At 39.3% G+C, this 23575-nt stretch overlaps 1 long non-coding RNA gene across 1 annotated transcript; it reads left to right on the forward strand.

The window, feature by feature from the left end:
- Positions 1–19337: 19337 nt before the first annotated feature.
- LOC131845737 (uncharacterized) lies at positions 19338–20512 on the forward strand. Its single transcript, XR_009357650.1, has 3 exons — positions 19338–19429; positions 19967–20148; positions 20424–20512. It is a non-coding gene; the product is annotated as an uncharacterized LOC131845737 (long non-coding RNA).
- The last annotated feature ends 3063 nt before the right edge of the window (positions 20513–23575 follow it).

The following is a 23575-nucleotide window of genomic DNA, read 5'->3' on the forward strand; positions in this document are numbered from 1 at the left end:
AGCATCCTGAGACCTCTCCCAACAGTCAAAAATGTGTTTCATTAAAGCTACACCAGCGTCAGTAGTTGATTTACCGGCCGTGAAACCAAATTGCCGACTGTGAAGCAGTCTATTTATTTTAAAGTGTTGAAGCTTCTGATTGAGCATAATTTTTTCAAACACTTTACTTAGTACTGGTAAGATAGAAATGGGCCTATAATTACCTACTTCAGTTTTATCCCCTAACTTAAAAAGTGGAGTTATTTTGCTGTTTCATTAAATTGGGAAAAACACCGTCAAAAATACATTTATTGAAGATAGTATTGGTGGTTGAAACACTGCCGAAATATCGAGAACTCAGCAAATAAATATAAAACGTGGTAAGATCCCGTGATTTTTACTAATTATACGTATAAACCCTATATTTTCACCCTTCTATCATCAACCCCTATTTTTTATAGCGACCGCTAGTGTATTTATAAATTCCCAGCAGTCTTCAATGTAGTTATACTTGTAATATAAATGGTCGGCGGCCGGGTTCAGATAGCGGCGCGGCGCGGCGCGCTAAAACAATACACGATCGTTACACCCCGAGGGCTTTAACCCCATCTCACATGGATCTCACTCCAGATACGCACTGATACTGTGTGATAACGACCTACTACCCATTTATTGTAGACTAGCCCTGCCAGCGGTTTCACCCGCATCAAACTTATAGCCCATGTGTTATTCTGATGTGTACCTAGTCATCAAAATCCGTTCAGTAGTTTTTGTGTGAAAGAGTAACAAATATCCATCCATCCAGATCCCTCCATACTCACAAACTTTCGCGTTTATAATATTATTTTTACTTATACGCTTATACCAATGAAACAACTGACAGCCTCGGTGGTCTAGCGGTTTAGTTACCGCCTTACTTCCAATGGATTCATGACCACGGTACAAATATATTCATGACTACGATTGTTATTATATTGTTCTGGGTGTTTTCTATGCATACAATGTTTATATTTAAAAAAAATATCAGTAGTCTAGTACTTATAACACAGACTCTGCTTAGCCTGAGACTAGATGTCGCTGTGTGAGTTGTCCTGAGATATTATAATTATTTTTACATACACAATGCAAAAAGATGAAACTTGAGAGACAAACTTTTTCCTCTATTTGTGTGTACTATTTTTATTTTTTTATTTCATTTACATTTTTAGTAAAAAAAAATATAATATTTACTGGTTACACATTATGTTCATTGATATTGTGTAAAATCAAATAATTGTAAAATTTGGTTAGTCATAGGCGTCTGTAATGTTATAAAAAGATGTGATTGTGATATACACGATCGTTATTCAGCTTCAGGTATATAATGATGAGACGGTGAGAGTATCAGACTGTCCACACACTGCACACACCCTTCACGACGCGGGCGACGTCCTGTAACGCGTGCCTTTTAACTGAATTTCATCTTACCAGCTCGGTTTCATTTCAGGGATATTAAAGCAACAATTTTGCTACCTTTTATGACCTTTACTTTCGTTTTAATTTCATGTTTACGACATTTTTTATAACCTCCGCATTTCGAGCGGATCATACACGGCAATATTGGTTTTATACCTATATTTCAAAGCGGTATGTACTGCAATAATCCATACCGAGCCGTTCGGGATTCGTTTTATGCGAGTCGTAAACGGTACGTATAGGAATCGAACCGGGTACCTCGTCGGATCGATAGCTGGGCTCGGGGCGGCCGCGGCGCGGCGGCAGATAAGGATCTCCGCATCGCTCGTTCAGATAGCGCATTAACCTTTTTGCTAATGTTTCTGCGGGTTTTGTGACTGGAGGCGTGTTGTGTCGTGCAGGGCTGCGCCGGCGCCGCGCCGCCGCGGCCGCCTCGCATTGTTCACTAATATAAGGAGCCACGTCCGTCCCAGCTGCTGTGGTAACGTGTTCACCGTAGGTATACTCTTAACGTAGAAATGAAAGTTGAAAATACAGTGCAATACAACGTTATGTTACAATGTCTTGTGTCCTTATGTCCCTGGTTTTAGGTACTATTTAGTATTATACTCGTGGGCGATATAACAAGTAGACTGTATTTCATAAAATAAAAAATTGTAAATACTTGCAAAGGTAACAACAACATTAAAAACTAAATAAACAGACATTCGTAATGATACAAAAATAAAAATACATACCAATAAATTTCGGTACCTACTTATTTCGATGGTCGCGGGTTCGATTCCTAGCAACGATGCAAACATTTGTATTCATGCTTATGATTGTATCGATCTGGGTGTTTTCTATATATAGTATGTATGTATTTATAAAAGAGTATTTAGGTATATCAGTTGTCTAGTACCCATAATACCAGCTCGGATTATCTTGGATCCAGATGGCGCTGTATAAAATCGTCCTGGTTATTATTATGAATTATATTCTAATCTATACGTCACAAGAAACCTCGACAGAATTATAAAACTCATTAGAGGTGTACACTCTGCCTCTGGTTGTTATCGTAGGGTAATTGATTATTATATTACTGCAATATATACGACGGCACACGGTGCGGCGCGGCGCGGCGCGGCGGCCAACGAGACCACCCATCGGAAAATATACGCTGCGAATACTCAAACAGATGTTGCATATTAGCTACGTAGTTCATTACAAACAGATTTATAATGTACTAGTAATATAATAGCTGTACCCGCGACTTCGTCCGCGTGGAATTTTGGAACATTACTTTATTTTTCCAAAATAAAAGTAGCCTGAGTTACCTCTTTATTACATCAGCTACCTGCCAAAACAGTGCAGTCAAAATCGGTCCAGCCATTTCAGACATTAGTCGGAACAAACAGACAGATAGATAAAAATTAAAAAAAATATATTAGTGTATGTACCGTATTTATATATATATTATTAATATGCATATAGTAAAAACGGTTATTTCAATATTACTCCAGTTTAATTTATATGTGTTCATGTAGATGTTTTCTCATTGATTTGTTGTCCAGGTGCCATTGGCATGGCTCCTGATAAGATCAAGATAACAAACTGTGAGTAAGTGAAAAACGCTTCGTTTTAGTTCTTATCTTCACATTAACATTAACAATTTTATGCAAATTGACCTCTGATTCGCTAAACAGCTGCTATCTAAGTAATTCCTTCGAAGGATTACAGTTTCTCCATTTTGCGTGAATCTAAAATTTATAAATACACTAGCTGACCCGCGCTGACTTCGTCTGCACCACACTTGTCATTATACATCACCCAATTTACATAATATATTTTTAAATTATGGCCTATATGTTATTCTGATGTAAAAATCTTCATCCACTGTTTTCTTTTACCCCCTTGAGGGTAAAATTTATACAAACTTTGAATGTTATATTTATTCATATTTAATCAACAGCCTCACAAACAAGTTTCAAGCTTTTAGCTTCAAAAATGACGATTCTTCCTTACAATATTTCATCCCCACTTTCAACCTCTTTTTTCACCCATCACTACAACCCTTTTTCGCATTCAAAAGTAGCCCATGTCCTATGTCAGACTGTCTACCATCTGTGTACCAAATTTCATTTAAATCTGTTCAGTAGTTTTGACGTGAAAGAGACAGACAGAGTTAGTTTCGCATTAATAACATTAGTAAGGATAAGGATTTGTAGGGATACAAGTTGATACAAGCCATGTTAGATGTAACGATGTAGACAGAACTGTTTATAAAAAGTTAATTACGGCTCCAAACCGTAAAAGGAACAAATTAAAAGCTCCGTACTAAATGTTTATCGCTGCAACTGGGTATTAAGTTCCCAACAGGTACTAATTAGATTTTTATGGAAACATTACACATTTTTCAAACAAAATGTATTTTACCGAATATAAGCTTAGGATTATACGTAGAGGATATTTTAAAATCAGTACAAACACAAAACAGATGTGTTTTGTTATCTATTGATGTATCTATGCCTGACAATATCTACCAGACCGGTACTCAACGACATTCTACAGAATTAATATGAAAACTAGCTGTACCCGCGACTTCGTCCGCGTGGAATTTAACTTTAAAATACAAGTTTCTTTTTAAATACAGACAGAAAAAATTGGAAAAAATGTTATTTTGGTGTATATAATTTATGTGTATTTATTTATTTATATGTATGTATTTTCATATGAATCTAGTAAAAAACGGTTATTTCAAAATTACAAACAGACACTTCAATATTATTTATATGTATAGATGTATAAACTAGCGGTTCCCGCGACGTCGTCCGCGTCGAAGTTACGTTATTTTAAATAAAATTTACTTCTTATTACATCAACTACCTGCCAAAAAAGGTACCATCAAAATCGGTCCAGCCATTTCAGAGATTAGCCGGAATAAACAGACAGACAGCAGACAACGGTTAATTCAAAATTAAAAACAGACACTCCAATTTTATTTACGAGTATATATAAGTATAGATTGACACAGCGCCATAAAGTTGTAAAACTAAGCTGAGCTTGTGTTATGGATACTAGACAACTAACATAATATACATAAAAAACCAGACCAGACTCAATATTAACTACCACAGCTCATAAATACAAATATTTGTATCGTGCGAAGAATTGAACACGCGACCATTGGACACGATGTGCGAAACCGCTAGACTATCGAGGTGGTATTGTTAATTTGTAATTCATAGTCCGCCACAGCATATCACTGGAACGTCTCCATCAGCTTGTACTTGTACCGGGCGCGGGCGTGCAGAAACCCTCGTCACTCAACGGGATTCCAAGAATATCTGTAACATTTAATGATTTTGTCAATATCCCAAAATTCTTAGGGCCTGTTAAGTATCGTAACGTTCACCGTCAACCGCCCGCCGCCGCGCCGGTTCGCTCTCAATCTATTTAACAAAAGTTGATAATCCTACAAATGGGTGCGGTGACGGTCTCCCCCGCACCCTCAGCCTCGAGACTCCCACCCCTGGGCTGACCGATTTAATTACAGTTACTGCGAAATAAATTGGACATTTGTATTGCAAATGTCAAGTTTTTTCGCTTGTTTCCACTGCGGGGGCCGCCGCCGCGCCGCCACGCATTTGAGTTAATCAAATGTTACTGTTGACATTTTAATATGGAAATTCTCATTCGTTTGCGTGCCGTCAACTTTCGCTGTCTAAGTAATCTTATGGATCTATGTAAATTGTAATATATTCTTGATTATTTAAATTAGGGCTCGCAGTTTCGGTTCTTCATTGACGCAGTTCAGCTCTAAGTTTGTTTACCGCGCCGGGTATGAATTTCTTATATACCGTATTTTCTTTTCATTCTTATAAAGTTAAAGATATTGCCGGCGCTAATGAGCGGTAATGAAATTAAACGAGCCCATCAATTATTATCAGAGGGGAACTGTACGACGTCTGCCAGCTACCTGCCTCACCTATTAAATCCGGCGCCAAGCACCTTGCCTCCGTGCTGTTATGATTGGAACACATCCAATAGCATTTAAATTCAGTAATTCCCGGAGTGGTCTGTATCGACCTCCGGGGCTCTATGACAGCGGTTTACTTAACTTTACTACAGTTAGAAATTTACAAAAAATCAATACCAGCTTAGAATGGGGGGTCTACCCAAAAAATATGGAAACGGGTCTACGGCACAAAAAAGTTTGGGAACATCTGATTTAAACGATACCGCTATGTTTGTAAAATACCAAGAGTAGTTCATAGGTTTCCATGTACGTAAGGTGGGTCGTCATATTGATTGTCATTCCAATTTCCATGTAATTTAAAATCTACCAGTGTGTGAGGTACGACACGATACGATCATTATACGATGTGATTCAAAACCCAAATACCAGCTACATTTGGCTTCAATTGCGATGTCAGGCGTGTGTGCGGCCTCCGTACGTCAATATAGTATTATATGATATGCATATTGTCAAATCTTGATATTGGCATATGTGCTATTGACAATCCGGTGCCAACATCGGAGTAGATTCCTTTGATGATCGTCCTATACAAACTATATGAAGTTGATAGTATGTATATATTTCCACAGTGAATTCCATAATTAAGTATTATTATACTTTTGTGTATCGAAAAAGTAATGACATTAGATCTTATATCTATTCTATTATTGTTTTAATGTATATGTGTAATAATATAGTATGCAGAATGTAATACAGATTATATATAGTAGTAGTAGCCTATTATATAATTTAAATTAACGAAACGGTTTCTTCCCATTTCAGAAAATCTTTCCCAAACTGTGTGTTGCTTGAGTATTTAAATTCCACGCTTCTAATTTTATGATTGCATGCACAGAGACTGCAAATAAAAATCTTGGAAAGTATCAGGTACCAATTATGTCCCATCATGTTAACGAGTCTTACATTTACATTTTATATTCAGTTTACTCAGACATCAGGACTCTCAGGACGTAAGCGACCACCGCTTACAGGGTTGTGGGTGGCGACACAAAGCGTCCTGGAAGGCAGATATCGCAACTACCAAGTTAGAGAACAATGGATTCCTGGTTGGATTGTACGATAGCTGATGTTCTGTTGGCTGATCCATAAATTTGAAAATGGGTTCAAATAGTTGTAATTGTAATTAGACAGCTACTTTTAGTATCGACGTAAGTCACGCATCATCACATGTACGGTCCCACGTAGGCTCAGTATTAGCATGGTGCAACTGTAATACGCTATAAATATGTATCGCGTATGGTCCCCGGTCGAGTCGTCACCAAATTTAGAAAGTCCTCAGGCGAGGGCGGAACGAATTCCGCGCGAGAACACTTGGACGCATTGAATTTTTACAAGCACTTTGTTTGCTGGGCGTCGCTCGAGTCGCGTCGCGTCGCGTCGCGTCGCGTCGCGTCGCGTCGCGTCGCGTCGCTCGCACTGCGGCCTCGTTCCACTACTTTCGACCCGGTGACAGGCTACAACCACGTACGTGATTAAGTAGAACTGACACGTACTATTTGTCGGTGACGTCTGCCAGTAACGCTACATCTACATGGGTGCAGCTCTATCATTATGAGCGTTTGAATTTTTATCTCTGTTCCAAAAATCTAATATACCCACATATCGACGGCAATTACAGGGTAAGTAGGTATGACGTCTTAGTCTCTTCCAACCTCACATAATGGTATTGCCAAGATTGTGAGTTTATTTATTTATAAAAAAACAATAGCATACAATCCAATACACAAAATCAATAGTACATGTCTAGAGAAATCGAATGACAGGTTTTCAGAGACTTACAGAGATTAGAGATTACAGTGTGAAAATCAGGTTTAGTACATTATATATAAATTGTAGGACAGGAAAGTAAATAAGCCACCTGATATCATCTTTTGGGTAGCGGTAGCGTTACCAGACCAGATCCTAAAATACGGGACATTTTAGGATTATTTTAAAATTTTCCTTCCGGGACTGACTCTCTCCCGTATTCGAACCGTACTGCTCCTATAGTTTTATTATTGAATCGATCGATCTACACTAGACAAAAATTCTCACGCACGCATAGTTCGTACCCCTAATTAAAATAAAGCGAGTTGCTGGCCGTTCTTAATTACGATTATAACTGTATTCATTTCTATAAATATGTTAAAACCAATAAAAAATGTTAAAGCTGACTTGCTCCTCAGAAATATGTATAAAAAAATAAAGAATATCACTATATAATTTTACTAGCTACTTGCCCCGGCTTGGCACGAGTGTACATGTATTACATATATAAACCTTTCTCTTGAATTACTTTATCTATGAAAAAATCCGCTTCAAAATCCGTTGCATAGTTTTAAAGATTTCAACACACGTAGAGACAGACAGCGATAGCGACTTCGTTGTATACTATGTATATGTATGTCTATGTAATGATGATGATATACAAATTTAAGGACAGGAAACTAAATAAGTCACATGTTATTGTCCTATGGATGGGTGTATATATCTCCTCTAGTGTGGTGGTGTGGGTGGCCGGCTGACAGACTATTACAATGTATCGACGCGACTCGCTGGTCGATGACTCGCTTCTTTTCTGAAACGTACTCGTACGATATTTACATTTCTCGCGGCCGCTGTTTGCCGTTCTCTCGTTTTGGCAGTCAACGCATACAAATATTATGTTTATGTACCAATTTCTACTGACTGAGAAACTATACATAGTGTTGAATGATTGATAGCGCTGATTGATTTGCCCAAAGCAAATAGACAATATTTATTTGTGTTGATGAATTACATTGAACGTAACGTATACTCATCCCTCGACTATAGACTAAATACTCATTATATTACTATATATATTTGTAGTTATTGGTATCTGAATCGTCTAGTAGAATATTAGTTCTACATATATCTGCTTCTGTTTATTATATCTTTTTTTTTACTAGCTGTTCCCGTGATTTGGAACGTAGCTTAAGTTACTCCTTATTACATCAGCTACCTAAAATAAAAGTCCCGTCAAAATCGGTCCAGTCATTTCATAGATTAGGCGGAACAAACGGACGGAGAGACAAAGATTGTAAAAAATGTGATTTTGGTGTATGTACCGTATTTAAATTCATATGCATGTAGTAAAAAACGGTTATTTCAATATTACAAACAGACACTCCAATTTTATTTATATGTATAGATGTAGACTATATAACGATTTTACTGCCTAATCTGCATTCAAAAACTGAAAAACAGCTTACAAAGCTAGCTGCTTGATAGTTAAAATAGGTGAGACTGAGGTATCATACACACGAATGTTTTCAGTCTACTTAATAATAATATACAAAGATTTGAAACAAACAAACAAGTGATTGTGTTGCCATATTTTTGCGTCACTGCAACAACTACACGTGTTACATATGTATCGAGATGTATTTAAATAAGTCTCATGTTTTTTTAAAACGTTTCTATTTTTTGCTATATTAGCAGTGTCGTATTGTAGGTGTATCTTGTTATGCGACTAAAGTGTTTATCTAGATATCCGTCATAGTGTTTCGAAACTCTTGTAGTTGCGTGTAATATTTATACTTACCTTCAGTAACGTGTCACTGAGTTTTAGTCTTGTATGTACACAGAATAATAATAAAACATTGGAGGCACTAAACATGATTACGAGCTGAGTTTCTTGTCAGTTCTTCTCATCTCGAAATCATTCCGAAACTGACGGTAGATTTGATATATCATAAGAGTCTGTAATAGACCTACATGAATTAAGATATTTTGCATTATGAATTTGATTTGGATTATTTTTTCAATTGTAAATTTAAATAGATATTAAATTCTTACAACTATAATTTAAAATGTACTGTTATCTGAATTGTCAATAGATTGTAAATTATGTGACAAGGGTGAGCCGCCCGTCATCTGTTAGATTCATTGGTTTGTTGTGATTAGTTATCGCCACCGCATGGTAGTTAGAAATAGGGACGTAGTATGAATCTATTTCATATTGTCTATAAGTCGATGTACTAAACCACAGAAACATGTGGCCCTCTTGAATTTAAAAAGAATTCAATGAATTACTATTCAATTCTAATTCAGATTCTAAAATCAGTTATTCATGTAGGATATTTTAGCCGCTTATGAGCGCCATTTTTTTGTTATATATTATAATTTTGCCCTACCGTCCAGTCCAGTTTATGGATCCAATTAATTAGTAAGTTCAACGTTTTCAAATTAGATAGGCCGGCTCCATTTTCTGAGGCGTTTCTTCATTAATTATTACGTACCCTAAACCGTTCACATCTGCGATTTTTCCCATATACAATGACCGGTCTCCCGCGCCATTAAATTTAATATACATACACAGAAATGGATTCCCTTGCGAAGTACCCGCCGTATATTACCCATATTTGATGGTTTACGAGTACAGAAATTAGTTATTATTGAATAAATTGTATTATTAACGAAGTATTAAATGTACTACAATATAATGCTACCTCATGAGTCCTCCCGCGTACACTTACACTCTGGATACTGAACTACCTGCCGAGGTTTTCTCGAGAGACTACAGCGTGGGGTTTTTAAAGAAGGGGTATATTAAGATTTCTTAAGGATTGCCAACGATCACATGACACCCCTGATGTTTCAGGCGTCCATAGGCTACGGTAACCGTTTACCATCAGATGGGCAGTATACTTGTTTGCCACCTACGTGGTAGAAAAAAATCTCCTAAGTTCTTTATTTAAAACTTATTTATAATCGAAAGGGTTAAGGAATAATAATATAAGTTGAATCTGAAATATGTTTTTAAAATGATTAATCGTCCTCAGAAAAAAGAAAAAAAAATTGTAATGCGTTAGACATGACTTTTTTTTTCATTTTATTTTGATTTCTCCGTTTATTTTATTTAATTTGATGTAATCAACAATTGATCTGCTATGTTTGTATGAAATCAAACTAAAATATCTTAGTTCATCTGATATGTTTTTTTTATAGAACAGGGGACAAACGAGCATGCGGCTCACCTGATGGTAAGTGATTTCCGCCACCCATGAGTACCCGCAACACCAGGGGAATTGCAAGTACGTTGTCGGCCTTTTAAAAAGGAATAATCTCTTTTCTTGAAGGTTTCAATATCGTATCGGCTCGGAAATACCATTGCTGGAAGGTGATTCCACAATGTGGTTGTGCGTGTGCATGTCAAATCTACTCTACTCGCTGATCTGTAATAGTTAATAATCATCTGGCAAATCTTTTGTGGACTCCCGCGATATAGGTTCGCTTAGTTCGGGTTCCAATGAATAATGAACTTTGTAATATTTGTATATTTAAAACGAATAAATAAACAAAAAAGAAAGTAGCACGGGTGAGTCAGTGGAGCGAGTCACTGGCGGCAGTGTTTAGTGCGAGTCGGCTGATGGTGGGCGTGTAATTACCAACTAATTACACGCACCGAGTCAACACTGTCCACCGACCGTCGACCGACGTTTAAAGAAAAACAGTCGTAATGACAAACACGACTACGGCTGTTTCTCAACTATTAATGACCTGTACAGCTTTTCTTTTAAACATAGTCACGTGACATTTATTTGAATGGTATACGAGCTGAGTTTCTTGTCAGTTCTTCTCATCCCGAAATCATTCCGAACTGACGGTAGATTTGACATATCATAAGAGTTTGTAATAGACCTACATGAATAAAGATATTTTAAATTTGAAAACATAGAAAACACACAGACCGATGCAAACAATCATACTCATGAATACAAATGTTTTCACATAACATCGTCATCAGACCACCGAGGCAAAGAAATAATATTAATAATCATTGAAGTACGCAGACCACTTTGGACAAAGTGAACCATATAAAATGCATTTAGGTTTGACTTACATACTTTTGGCAGCGCGGGAATGTCGCCGTACCTCGGCATCGCACACGAAATAATTGGCGAAGTTTTAAGTAGGAGTCGGTTGCGCCGCGCCGGGTCGCATGCAGATGAGATCGTGCAGCCTATTTAGAGGTCTTTTAAGCCACGACTGACTAATGAGGTGACGTCTTTACGACCATTTTAGCAAGTGAAATATGCTCTCAATCTGATAATTCGGCCAACACCAGGTTTTCGTGCATACCAAGTTTAGTCTTGAAAAGAACATTTAATCCTGCAATTCTGTACATTTCTACATATGGATTATGCTAACTTAGAATAGAAAATCATTTATTCAAATAAACTTAATTTAAGCACTTTTGAATAGTCATAACAATTTATTTTTATCTACCACTCGTTCGGAAAGCTGTCTCATCACAAGAAGAACGAGCAAGAAACTTGTGTGTTGCTCTTAGTTATTGTAATATTCTTGATCAGCCTTCCAAGTACTAACAAAGAAGAATGGTTTGTACTTTACATGTGCCAAAGAGCATATTTTTTGTGAAGTCATAATTATCGGATTTTACTGCTTTTAATTCCCGTGGGATTGTATCCCTTTTAAGGAATTCTATTCGTGTGTATACAGTGTTGTATTCAGTCGTTACTAATTTTGAGTCATGGCAAACCATTGAAGAGAATATGTCTGGCCACTGACATTATTATATTTACGTGTAATCAAAGCAGATGCTCGTAAGGCAGACAGTTCCGCCTAAACCGAGACGTATGTGTGACGATGGCGTGACGGATTTGAAGCCACGTCAGGTCACGTCAGGTAGGTCCTCACACTCACGCACCGAGCAATAAAACTAACTCCCATGGGCATCAGGCACGCCACGCCGGCTGTGAAATTACTAATGCGTTAGCGACTGCAGACTAATGTTGCCAGGCGTCCCGATTTGCGCGGGACGTCCCGATTTTAAGGGTCTGGGGACACGTCCCGATTTGTACCTGATCGGGACGCTAAATGTCTGATTAAGACTGATTACTTATTATATAAGTTTAAATACATGTTTAATTTTGGTAATTAATATAATACACGTGCACTAGTAGTTTAAAACGTAATAAATTAACCCCAGACTTAAAAATCCCCTAATTTTGTTTAACCCTAAGTTCCGATTTCTTTGACCTCATGTACCGATTTAATACAAATCGGTCCTGGTGTTGCCAGTGCAGACGCGCCCCGACGCCGCTCGCCGCTCGCCGCCGCGCTGCTATAGTTTTATGGCGTCACATTATTCATAAATTATGTACGCGCTATACATATATATATATGTACTTGACACACACCTGTATGTGCACGTAATTAAGCATGATATTTAGTAATCAGCGTTTTTTTCCACTGTACATGCGGACTATATAAAAAGGTAACCGTACCACGCATTGTAATCAATTCAATTAACGACCAACAATAGTGAAACTTGATAATGTATTGTTTATATTATTTTAATAATTTCCTGTTACAATTGTACATTGGATAATGATATATGAACTTATGTGACACAGTCACCTAGTACACACACATCAATATAATAGCTGCATTTAATAATGTCTAGTAAGACAAATTCAATATTGTGTCTAAACTGTGTCACCCACCTTACATTTTCCTATTGTTATTTAGTATATAAGAACAATATTTTTATTTACATATTGTCAGTCTATTATAATCTGTAATATACATCGCAACCCGCAACAAACTGATAATGAAGGCTCCGAGGTATTTTGCACATGGCGTCACTTTTCGATGGTCATGGGTTCGATCCTCATAAATTCAATGTTTTTACAGAAACACTACCTGAGAGTGACGGATGGTATTGGTTTGTGAGTTTCAATGTATACATACATATATATATACAATTGCGAAGTTACATTTTTAACAGCAAATATGCAGATAAATAGACAAAATGGGTAGGTACATTTTTTCTAAATATTCGTGTTGAGATTGACGTCAGCATGTAAAGTCTAAACATTATTCTTTCACTTGAAAAGTAACATCCCCAGAGACGTCGCGGCCTGTTCAAACACAACTTGTTTATGTTAGACGCTTTGTTTGTGTTGCTAGCGAAACCTCCTAATGTACCAAACGTACCTTATCCTACCAGCCTATTACTCACTAAACGATTACTTGAACGAAGAGCGTGCATGGCAATATGCACTGCATGCACTGGATTTCAATTAAATGTTAGACATAGACACCTATATAAATATACATTGTAAATAAACTCGCGTTTAAAAATAAAAAAATATTCAATCGAGTTTCTTGTCAGTTCTTCTGAATTGGATCTATACTGAACTGGACGGTAGGGGAAAAAATATCATATAAAAAAATTTACGTTCATAAGCGGCTAAAATGTCCTACATGAGTAAATGTTTTTTGAATTGAATATCTCGATACAGACATCGCTTCGCTAGCACTTGACTGTGTACACTTAAATGAGGCTATTTAGTTACTGGCATTGACTCCGAGGCAACAATTAGGTAAGCACTAAATCTTACTTATCTCGGAGCCGTGCAGCCGAGTCGGTAGCATCTCGTGTTGCCGCATCCATTGAACCATAACTTCTCATTATGTTGATGCAGAGCACTGAAATGTGATCCATGTACACGCATTACAAACGAGGGATCATTTTATGAATGTAACCGATACATTCGATGCGTAGGTTAATGTTTTAGAAGTGTAACTCTTTATTCAGCGCGGAATCTGTTTACACTTTCACGAGAATGTTTTTATTCTAAGTGCCTTGCGTCATAAATGTACAGAAAGCATATCCTTGTAACTGGTAATTAAAAATTCGAATAACTATTTAGATATTTATTTAGTAGTAATTTGTAAGTGAGTAGTTGGACGAAGTTATCATTGGTACTTATTGTTTTATTTCTGATTCTCTAACAACTGACTATCAACTGAAATATTATCTAAGATTGCTAAGGGTGGTATAGTTAAAAGTTAAAATAACTTTACAACTTTGCATGCATAAGTTATAAACGTGCACATGATAAACGCTTCCGATCGGATCTATCGGATCATGAAAGTTATAAGTCTACAATGTCAATATACTGATAATACTTTAGTTTAAATTTATAATAGTAATATAAGTTAGAATGATATTTCGAAATCACTATGTAATTATACATCAATGCTTCGATCTCCATATATATTAACTATGTAGTTTCAAGTCACTAGGCAACATATATGATAATACTAGCTGTACCCGCGACTTCATGTGGATGTGGAACTTCATTTTTCTAAAATAAAGCCTAAATTACTCCTTATTACATCAGCTACCTGCCAAAAAAAAGTCTTGTCAAAATCGGCCCAGCCATTTCAAAGATTCGCCGGAACAAACAGACAGACAGACAAAAATTGTAAACCATGTTATTTGACTACTGCATATCTATTTATATGTATAGATGTATAGATTAACAGATACAATTCATCGTACGTACGTAGGTATAGCTAATTATTACGTATGTTGTTGCCATGTCAATTGCAGGTTCTTGCACCATTATTCATTATTCAGTTGTTGTTATATTTATATCGCTTCTTAATTTAAACAATTCTATGTAAATATCGTTTACCCTCGCTTACCCTTTTAACCTGCATTGTATACTAACGATGCAGGTCTGTATAGGACACAACACACATACAGACACACACACTGGGTTTCATAGTGTACGGGCGCTCTCCGTACAATGGTATTTCAACTATCATTATAATAAATTAGGCAAATTTTGAGTGTGGCATGGCATGTCCCCCGTACGTTATGTTTGTATGTGTGCACAGGGGTACGGAACCCGGCGCGGCGCGGCGCGGCGGACTGCGGATGTGCGGTATTAAGAGCCGCTCCCATGTTATTACCCGTGCAACGTTTCCCATGCACGCCTGTTATGCAATTTTGAACTTTAAACAGATAGCAGTGAAGGAGGAATTGCGGATAGTGTTATTGGGTGTAGCGGCTGAGTTGCCTGCGGTTTTGATGTCGAATATGCGTTTAAAAGCAGCCCAAGTCCCGACTATGAAATTGTTCGCAGGGATAATGCCGCTCGCGTTGTTTCAATACACAATACAACAAAGTACAGCCAGTACGACCCTATACGCCTCTCTAACTGCACCCGGTTTCCTTGCATTAAGTGGGAAAAAACGGAGAGAAAGCTTATAGAGGAAAATACAACGGGGCAAATACAATAAACTCATTACAAGCATTTTTGAATAGTATAATCATATTTTGATTCTACCACTCATTCGCAACGCAGATTCCTCACAAGAAGAATGAGCAAGAAACTTGTGTGTTGCTCTTTTGAATATTTTTTTTATATAATGAGAATCAGCATTCATTTATAGTAGCTGTTAATAATAATATTGAAATAACCGTTTTTTACTACACGCATATGAATATAAATACGGTACATACGCCGAAATAACATTCTTTACAATATATGTTTCTCTGTCTGTTTGTTCCGGCTAATCTCTGAAATGGCTAGACTAGATTCTGACGCGGCTTTTTTTGGCAGGTAGCTGATGTAATAAGGAGTAACTTGGCTACTTTTATTTTAGAAAAAATAGAGTTAAATTCCACGTGTACGAAGTCGCGGGTACAGCTAGTCGCAAATAAATTTCATTTCAATTAATTTTACGACGCTACAGTACAAACTACAACCGAGCACTAAAGTATTTTCATATTAGTTGGAAGGTGCCTGCACGAGCGGCCCCATGCACTCGCGCCGCGCCGCATATTTGAAGCAGTATATTAATCATAATACGAAGCTTTCACTCTGTTCGTTTAATCTGTGGCCGTGCGTGCTCCATGGACGGAGCCTGGAGCCGACACGACATCTGGCGCGGCCTCTACTATGTATTTAAGCTTATTTTTCAAAGCATTTTATTATAAACGTCATCTTTGTTTATGTTTACAGATCCTTTTAAACTAGGGTTGCCAACCCTACATTTAAAAATCAGGATGTGAACCATAAAAACCGGGACAATACAGCTCAAAAACTGGAAGCAGTAATAGATTTGCAAATATTAAATTACGATAGTGTACGGTACATGCTGCCTGTTTTGGAAATTGTAACATATGTTCTCAATTTACTACCAAGTACTCAATCAAATACATATAAGAGACGGTTGCGTAAAAAATCATATTCATTTGTTTCATACATTTGTATGGTTACTTTGAGAATTAAGTTTGTAGCTTGTAGTAGGTCGCGTTACAATTGTCTGAGTCGTCATCCGGCCCCGCAGTACCCAGCACTACATAACAATCGAGAAAGAATTCGCAATCATCGACCAGTTTTCTATGAGCGCCATTACAAAAATAAACATGACGAAACATTTCGGGGAGCGTTCGATGGTTCTGTATTTCAGTTCAAAAATACATTTCAATTTTGAAATCCCGGGAGTCAACAAAGAGAGCTAAATTAAACGAAGCGTACAACAACAGGGAGCCGGATAGCGCAATACATTCGTAATACACAGATATATAATACAAAGTAAATATTGCGGCCGACGACGCGGCGCGGCGCTGGTGACCCTGCAGTGACGGCTGGAGCTGCCGTCGTGTGATGGTAACAGTCGCGGCCCGCGCTCAACACCACAGCGGACGCAACTAATCGCGTTACGTTATCGGCTCCATGAATCCTTCCCGCTCCAGATGACCCGCCTCGTTATAACTAACAGTGCAATTAAAATGTAAAGCACGCGCGCCCCGGCCGCGGCGCCCCGGCCGCGACGCCCCGGCCGCGGCGCCCCGCCGGCCGCCGCTCGCTAACTCCATCATCAAAACTCGATTCGCACGACGCGACGCCACGCGTGCACTCGAATGCATTGATTTGACGCTCGATACCAGCCGACACGGCGCGGCGCGGCGCGGCACGGCGCGGCACGGCGCGGCGCGGCGCGGCACGGCGCGGCGCGGCGCGGCACGGCGCGGCACGGGGCGGCACGGCGCGGCACGGCGCGGCGGCGGGTGCAACGTGCACGGCCAGTCCCCATGAATACCTAGCTTAATACTATTTGTACGCCGCTCCCCAGTAGGTAATCCCTCGAACAAACGATGATCTGCGGAAACGAATAGTAATTGAAAATAATATATTCGTTTAATGTTTAATTCTATAATAATTAACAACCTAATATTACTGACATCATTCTATAATAGCTCCGTTTAATCAACACTGCAACGGGTATTTGCTACATCGAATTTATCTATAATAGTATAAATTGTCTGCATATGTCTGCATGGTGGACATTATGCGTGGAACGGCCATCGAGCCATCGATTACCAGTTTATATCGATGACAATTGACAACAGTGCCCCGTGTGCGGCAGACGACGCCGCGCGACGCACCGTGTCCGTAACATTTTAAAATTATCTATTTTTACTATTTCTTACTTCTTCATATCTCTAAGGTTATATTCTTCTGATTGTATTATTTGTTCCTGCACTGAATCAATAGTCACAACAGACAACACCTGCATCTGCTATCGTCTATCTCGAAGCGCTCCAGACCACCACACGCTGACATCACAAACCATTAACTTAGCAGAGAGCAGCCAAATTGGAAAATAGTCGCTATTTGCCAAAAACTTAATCGAATGTGGACCGCATGCCAGACCTAAGTTTTTTTCTACGTCTTTCAACGGGCGGGAGGGGGGCGGCGGGGCGGCGGGGCGTGCGAGGGGTCGAGGTACTACTAACTACTATAGAATAGAAGAGCGGCAGCTAGATTCAACTCTTGAACACGTGCACGTGTACTCGCGGCGGACTATAGTTCTCCATCTCTAGATACCTATTACATTTTCTGTTACTATATTCACTAGGCACTTTCAAAAACTTTTGTATTTTATTATTAGCGTCGTAAAACTCCTAACGCCTCTACTAAGTGGCAACATTAAGCATACAGTATTTGGACATGATTTGCTTTGTTCCCTTCAACCGACGTGACCCAATCACGAGGAGTGAGCGCCGGTAAAACTAGTAAAACTACTTTTTCACCTGGTTTATCATTAAATGAACACTAAACTGGATACTTAAGCCATAAGAAATGCTGGAATGATTGATACGATGGTTAAAAACGTCCTCAGTAAGGATGGCATGTCGCAGTATTTAGTAGGTACGTACTAGTGCGGTGACGGTGACGGTGACGGCTGATCGCCGCCGCGCCGCGCCGCTGCGCTTTAGTAATATCGCTTGGAAACTAATTTTCAAACGACATCCGACTTCTCGTGTCCTGTTACGTATTCTCCGATAAATTATAGACAACGAGGAACGCTCTGAGAGCCCGCGGACCGAGAAGCTCCTTACATTGGCTTGTGTGGTCCCGGCCGCAGACACAACTCACTACCAAGTCTCTCCTCCAACATAATGACAGGATTTTTTATTGAATTTCACAAATATAATTATTATTAACATCATAAATGCAAAAGTAGCTCTATATGTTTATCTCAGTTTCACGTCAAAACTACAGATCCGATTTAAATGAATATTTGCACACAGTTTGGTTATAGTCTAGAAACTGAAAAAGGCTATTTTTTACAGATCAGATAGATCAGTTAGACACAGGCCAAGTGTATGTATCGTGCCCGCTCTTCGTCAACAAGCAGCGCCGCGGTGTACGAGTAAGTGTGCTCCGATGCATTGCGTCGCGCCTGCAGGCTTCGGAATCGATGTACCTACTGAGTACGTAGGCAGCGTTCGCCGGATTAATGCACGCATTACTGTCACAAACAACTACAAAATGTAATAAAAATGCGATAAAAACCGCCCATTCGAGTCGAGCGTAAGCCGGATCGACGTCAGTTAAGATAAAATTATACCAAACCTGGCTACGTGCTGTCGCCCGGGTGTACTCGAGTATGAGTATGTACACACGAGTGACACAGTACCTACAGTCGCCCGCAGCCACTCGCAGCGCCACCACTGTGTGTACCTACTACGATACGACCGACTGAAATACTTCATTTACGTTGTTCGTGTTTTTTATGGCTGATAATGGAATGCTGCACCCCACCCGCCTGCGCTAACTAAGCTAAACTAAGCTAAATTCACCAAGAATTTATGACGATGGTTTCCAGGGAGAACCGCGTAGAAGTCAACCTGACAAGGTACATAGCTAGCAATATGATCATCAGTTCATATTACCACACATTGTTCGTGTTATTAGTTTTGTAATTAAACAAACACGACACGCAGTGCCAAAGTTGGGAGGCGGCCGCGGCCGCGGCGCCGGGGCGCGCGGCTGCGAGCGATTAGATCGCGGCCACCACATTCCTACTAACAATGTTTCAACATATATAAAAAACACATAGGGTACAAGTGTCGGAACAATGTGAAGCCACGGCACCTGCACAAACCCAAACAATAATATGTCATACAGTTGGTGCGTATTATATAGCTACCAGACTGAAAACATATTAGTTTACTATCTACTACTACTACTATAAGATCTTAAACAAGACGGACAGATTGTGTGAATAGATGACAGCCAAGTAGGCAGTGAATACTGACATGTATAGTAATTAGATATAGTTGTATTGTACAAAATATGACAACATCCACACAGAGCACCAGAACACAGGAATCGTGTGACGATACTTATAACATACCGTTACTGTTTTATTTACATTTCTCATTATTTTCAGAATACTGCAGGTGTCCACTGTATCCGGTAGCATACTGAGATGGATACGGACACCTTCAGATCGGCTCGGCTCAGGAGTCAGGACCCGGAGTTGTAGAGTCGCCAGCCCCGACAAAATAGAGTTCTACTCTACTTGTCCATAAAAACTTTAACTGTAACAAATTACATACTTCGTAAAAAGGGGTAAATAGTGTTCGTTTGGTTTAACAATATACCTATATAAGAACTATATAAATATAATATATAATTATAGATAAATTGAACGTTAATATGACGTTGTAGCGTTTATACATTTATATAACGTTGAATTCGTCACACAGAGTTCTGCGACAATGTGCAAAATTTATACCGTAATATCATAAACTTACTGAGACTGCATACTACACTTTCTGTATAATACTGCATGGGTTTCTTTATGATTAGTTTTAATCTTTACAGTTTCTTTTTTTTTTTTTCAGTACAGTGCCTCACGAGTAGAGGATATATATGTGGCGGCGGTCGAGGCGCCTGGTGCACAATAACAATTGATATTCGTCGAATTATTCAATAACTGATTTACTTACATCGTAGATACACAATGTAGGCATGTACCGGAATACATCACTACTGAAATGGAGGGCGAGCAAACAACAGCCGGCGCTTTGAAGAACTCTCAATGAATATGTTGATCAGCGCTGTGTTCCATTTGAGTCGCACATGAGCTGCCAGCGCGGACATTCAATGGCTCATTTGATACTGAGCCCAGTACCAACCAGTACCAACCAGTACCAACATCGGGCACTCCGGCCGCCGTCGGTGGCGTGCCACACTCTCTACGCCGGACTCAGGACGGTAGCCACCGACCACCGACCACCGACCACCGGCTTCCTATTGTGGCCATTGATAACAGACTGCTGCCACAACAAATCTCATGCTGCTAAATTCGTGTCTTGAGCATTTTTAGCTACTGTGAGCATAATAATTATTTTTATTGTCCTTGTTTAGTTTCAGGAAAGTTTTTGAAAACATTCAAACTGTATTGTAATGCTAGAAAAGCCTTACAATACACTACAACAGACAAAGCGACAGAAACAGTCGTCGCGCGTCGTGAGGCGAGGCCGCCGCCGGCCGCCACTCTACTCCCAGCGACTTCCCGTTTAGTCAGTTTTATCCAACATGGCAGGCATCCATTTCTATGCACACGAGTCCCACTTTGAAAACAGTTGAAGACATCTACTGCGATACTAACATAATTTCCTGTTTACTATCGCATTTCGGCGTATATTTATATTAATATCAGTAGCCCTGTTGGAAATTGATCTATTCACAATACACGGAAGCAAATTATTTTAATTTATACACAATCACCTAGTTTTATTACAATCACCATAATAACCAACTGACAAATCCATAATACTACCCAACAATCCCTTTGTAACTCCATCTATATACATATATAATATATTCTGCAGTTAACATCAAATTTCTAATTAGATTTATCGAACAAAATGGCCAAGTAACTAAAAAAGAAGCGAAACAAGAGCAATCGAAGGACAATGAATTTATCGCTAGTTTTAAGTTTCCGGACGTTTCTTCTTATTAAGCTCCATCCATTTTTAACACTTTAGCTTCTTTTAGCTGACTTGACATATCGCCTGGCTCAAGTACAGATAACCGATCGCTCCTCCAAATATAGACGTTTCGTGACCTGCACAAATATAATCTTATAATATCGACAAGTGCAAGAACTTTTTAAAAACACTTTATCGATGGTAACTTAATAAATATTGCCTTCTACGTGTAATTGTGTGTCGTGTAGTGTAGTGTGTAGTGTGTAGTGTGTAGTGCCGGCGTCCGGTGTCCGGCGATGGATGCGACCGCCGCGCCGACAGTCGTCTGTCGTAGTGGACGTGTTGCGATAGTTTTCCCATGCGCCTGCCAAGGAATGCAACACGCTGATATACAACATTGCCGCACTTTGTACTAACGTGGATGGCACTCTATACACATACACAGCTATCTACACCTACCCGCCTCGCACTCGCCTCGAGTCGTTCTGGTCGCTCTAATAGCGACGTTGTAAGCTTCAGATTGGCACGTTCCGTGTGCGCGGGCAAAATCCCACTTCACTGTAGTTGGCAATCGATCAGACGGGGTTCGGTTCCGGCTGACGCTGCTGTGGACTCCGCGGAACGTTATCAATAACAAGAATCCGTGTTATGAAATTTATAATGACAGCTTGTGGCGGTTTTATAGCGCTCATATCCCGCCGCGCCGTCTCGGCAGCGACGTAAACAAACCAACTCGGAAAATCATTATAAATACAGATATATTTCAGACTCTAATGAAATGTCAAATCTACCGTCAGTTCGGAGTCGGAGTGATAACCAGCTAAGAAGAAATGACAAGAAACTCAACTCTTATTCATTCCAAATGAGCTTCTACATGATTATAAAAAATGCAGATTCCTGTATAAATTAAATAGGAACATTACAGTGACCAGACAATTATAGTGCATTTGCAAAACTATACAAACATGAACTAGAGCTCATGAAAACGATTTATATATGGATTTTAGAAAATAATACATGTTTACGTGCACATGTCACGCACAGTAGTTATCGTCTAGTCTCACACTAAACTGGAGTCTAGTTAACTCGGAAACAGCGTCGACGGTCATGTGTTTTTTATGGATATAGCTACACGCTGGCGTGACACCACCCGTGTGTCATGGAATAAACATGAAGTCCGTTGAAGTAGCTCATTGTGGCGAAATTACCAGGAATTAACTAGAGGGGTGACCGCGTGGAGGCCGCTGTTTCCTAACAATGTTTAAACTACAACGGCGCTATTATCATGCTGCATTTACTGTGTGGAACGTGTCATTGTTTGTGATCGGACGCACTCGGGAGCCTGAGAAATTGTTTGTTTTATGATCGTTGCGCCGCGGCGCCGCGCCGCGCCTACATGTAAACTCGTGTATACCACATGCACAGGGCAGAGTGAACACGACACGACACGACACGACACGTCACTAGACGCTAGATGAGTTGCCGGCACTGTGCACGGGTCAAACCGCGACCCCGCACTGACCTCAATCGTTTATAAAACATCAGCTAAAGCTAAAGGTAATGACGCTGAGCAACGGCGGCTACTTCACTGAGGCTGCCCTTAGATAGATGTCATCTGCTCATGTGTGTCAGTTTAGTGTGGAACTAAACTAGAGTGTGCGTCTCACGTGCCCGTAAAACAAGTATTATTTTATAAAATCAACAAATAAATATTTTTCGCGAGCTCTAGTTTGTCTTTGTTACCTACCTATACCTAGTTGACTGACATTATTTGTAAATTTTGTGCCCCTAAATACACTACTGCTGCCATCTGTTGGCACGGTCGTGATATTGTAGCCGTTCGTACGCATTGCCTTTAGCACTCACTGGGATCGAGTATGTTTTTAACAAAGCCAGTAGGTGGCGCTGTCCACTATAATGTAGAAATAGACATAGATAAATTGATAAGTATTCTGCAACACTGTACATTTATTAGAGATGAAACGGATATCCGGTAACTATTCGGTATCCAGCCTATCCGGCGGCCTTAACACTATCCGACCGAATACCGCATAACTACT

The sequence above is a fragment of the Achroia grisella genome, unplaced genomic scaffold (assembly GCF_030625045.1).
Source record: "Achroia grisella isolate CSIRO2021 unplaced genomic scaffold, CSIRO_AGI_Agris_v1 utg483, whole genome shotgun sequence".
Lineage (NCBI taxonomy): Eukaryota > Metazoa > Arthropoda > Insecta > Lepidoptera > Pyralidae > Achroia > Achroia grisella.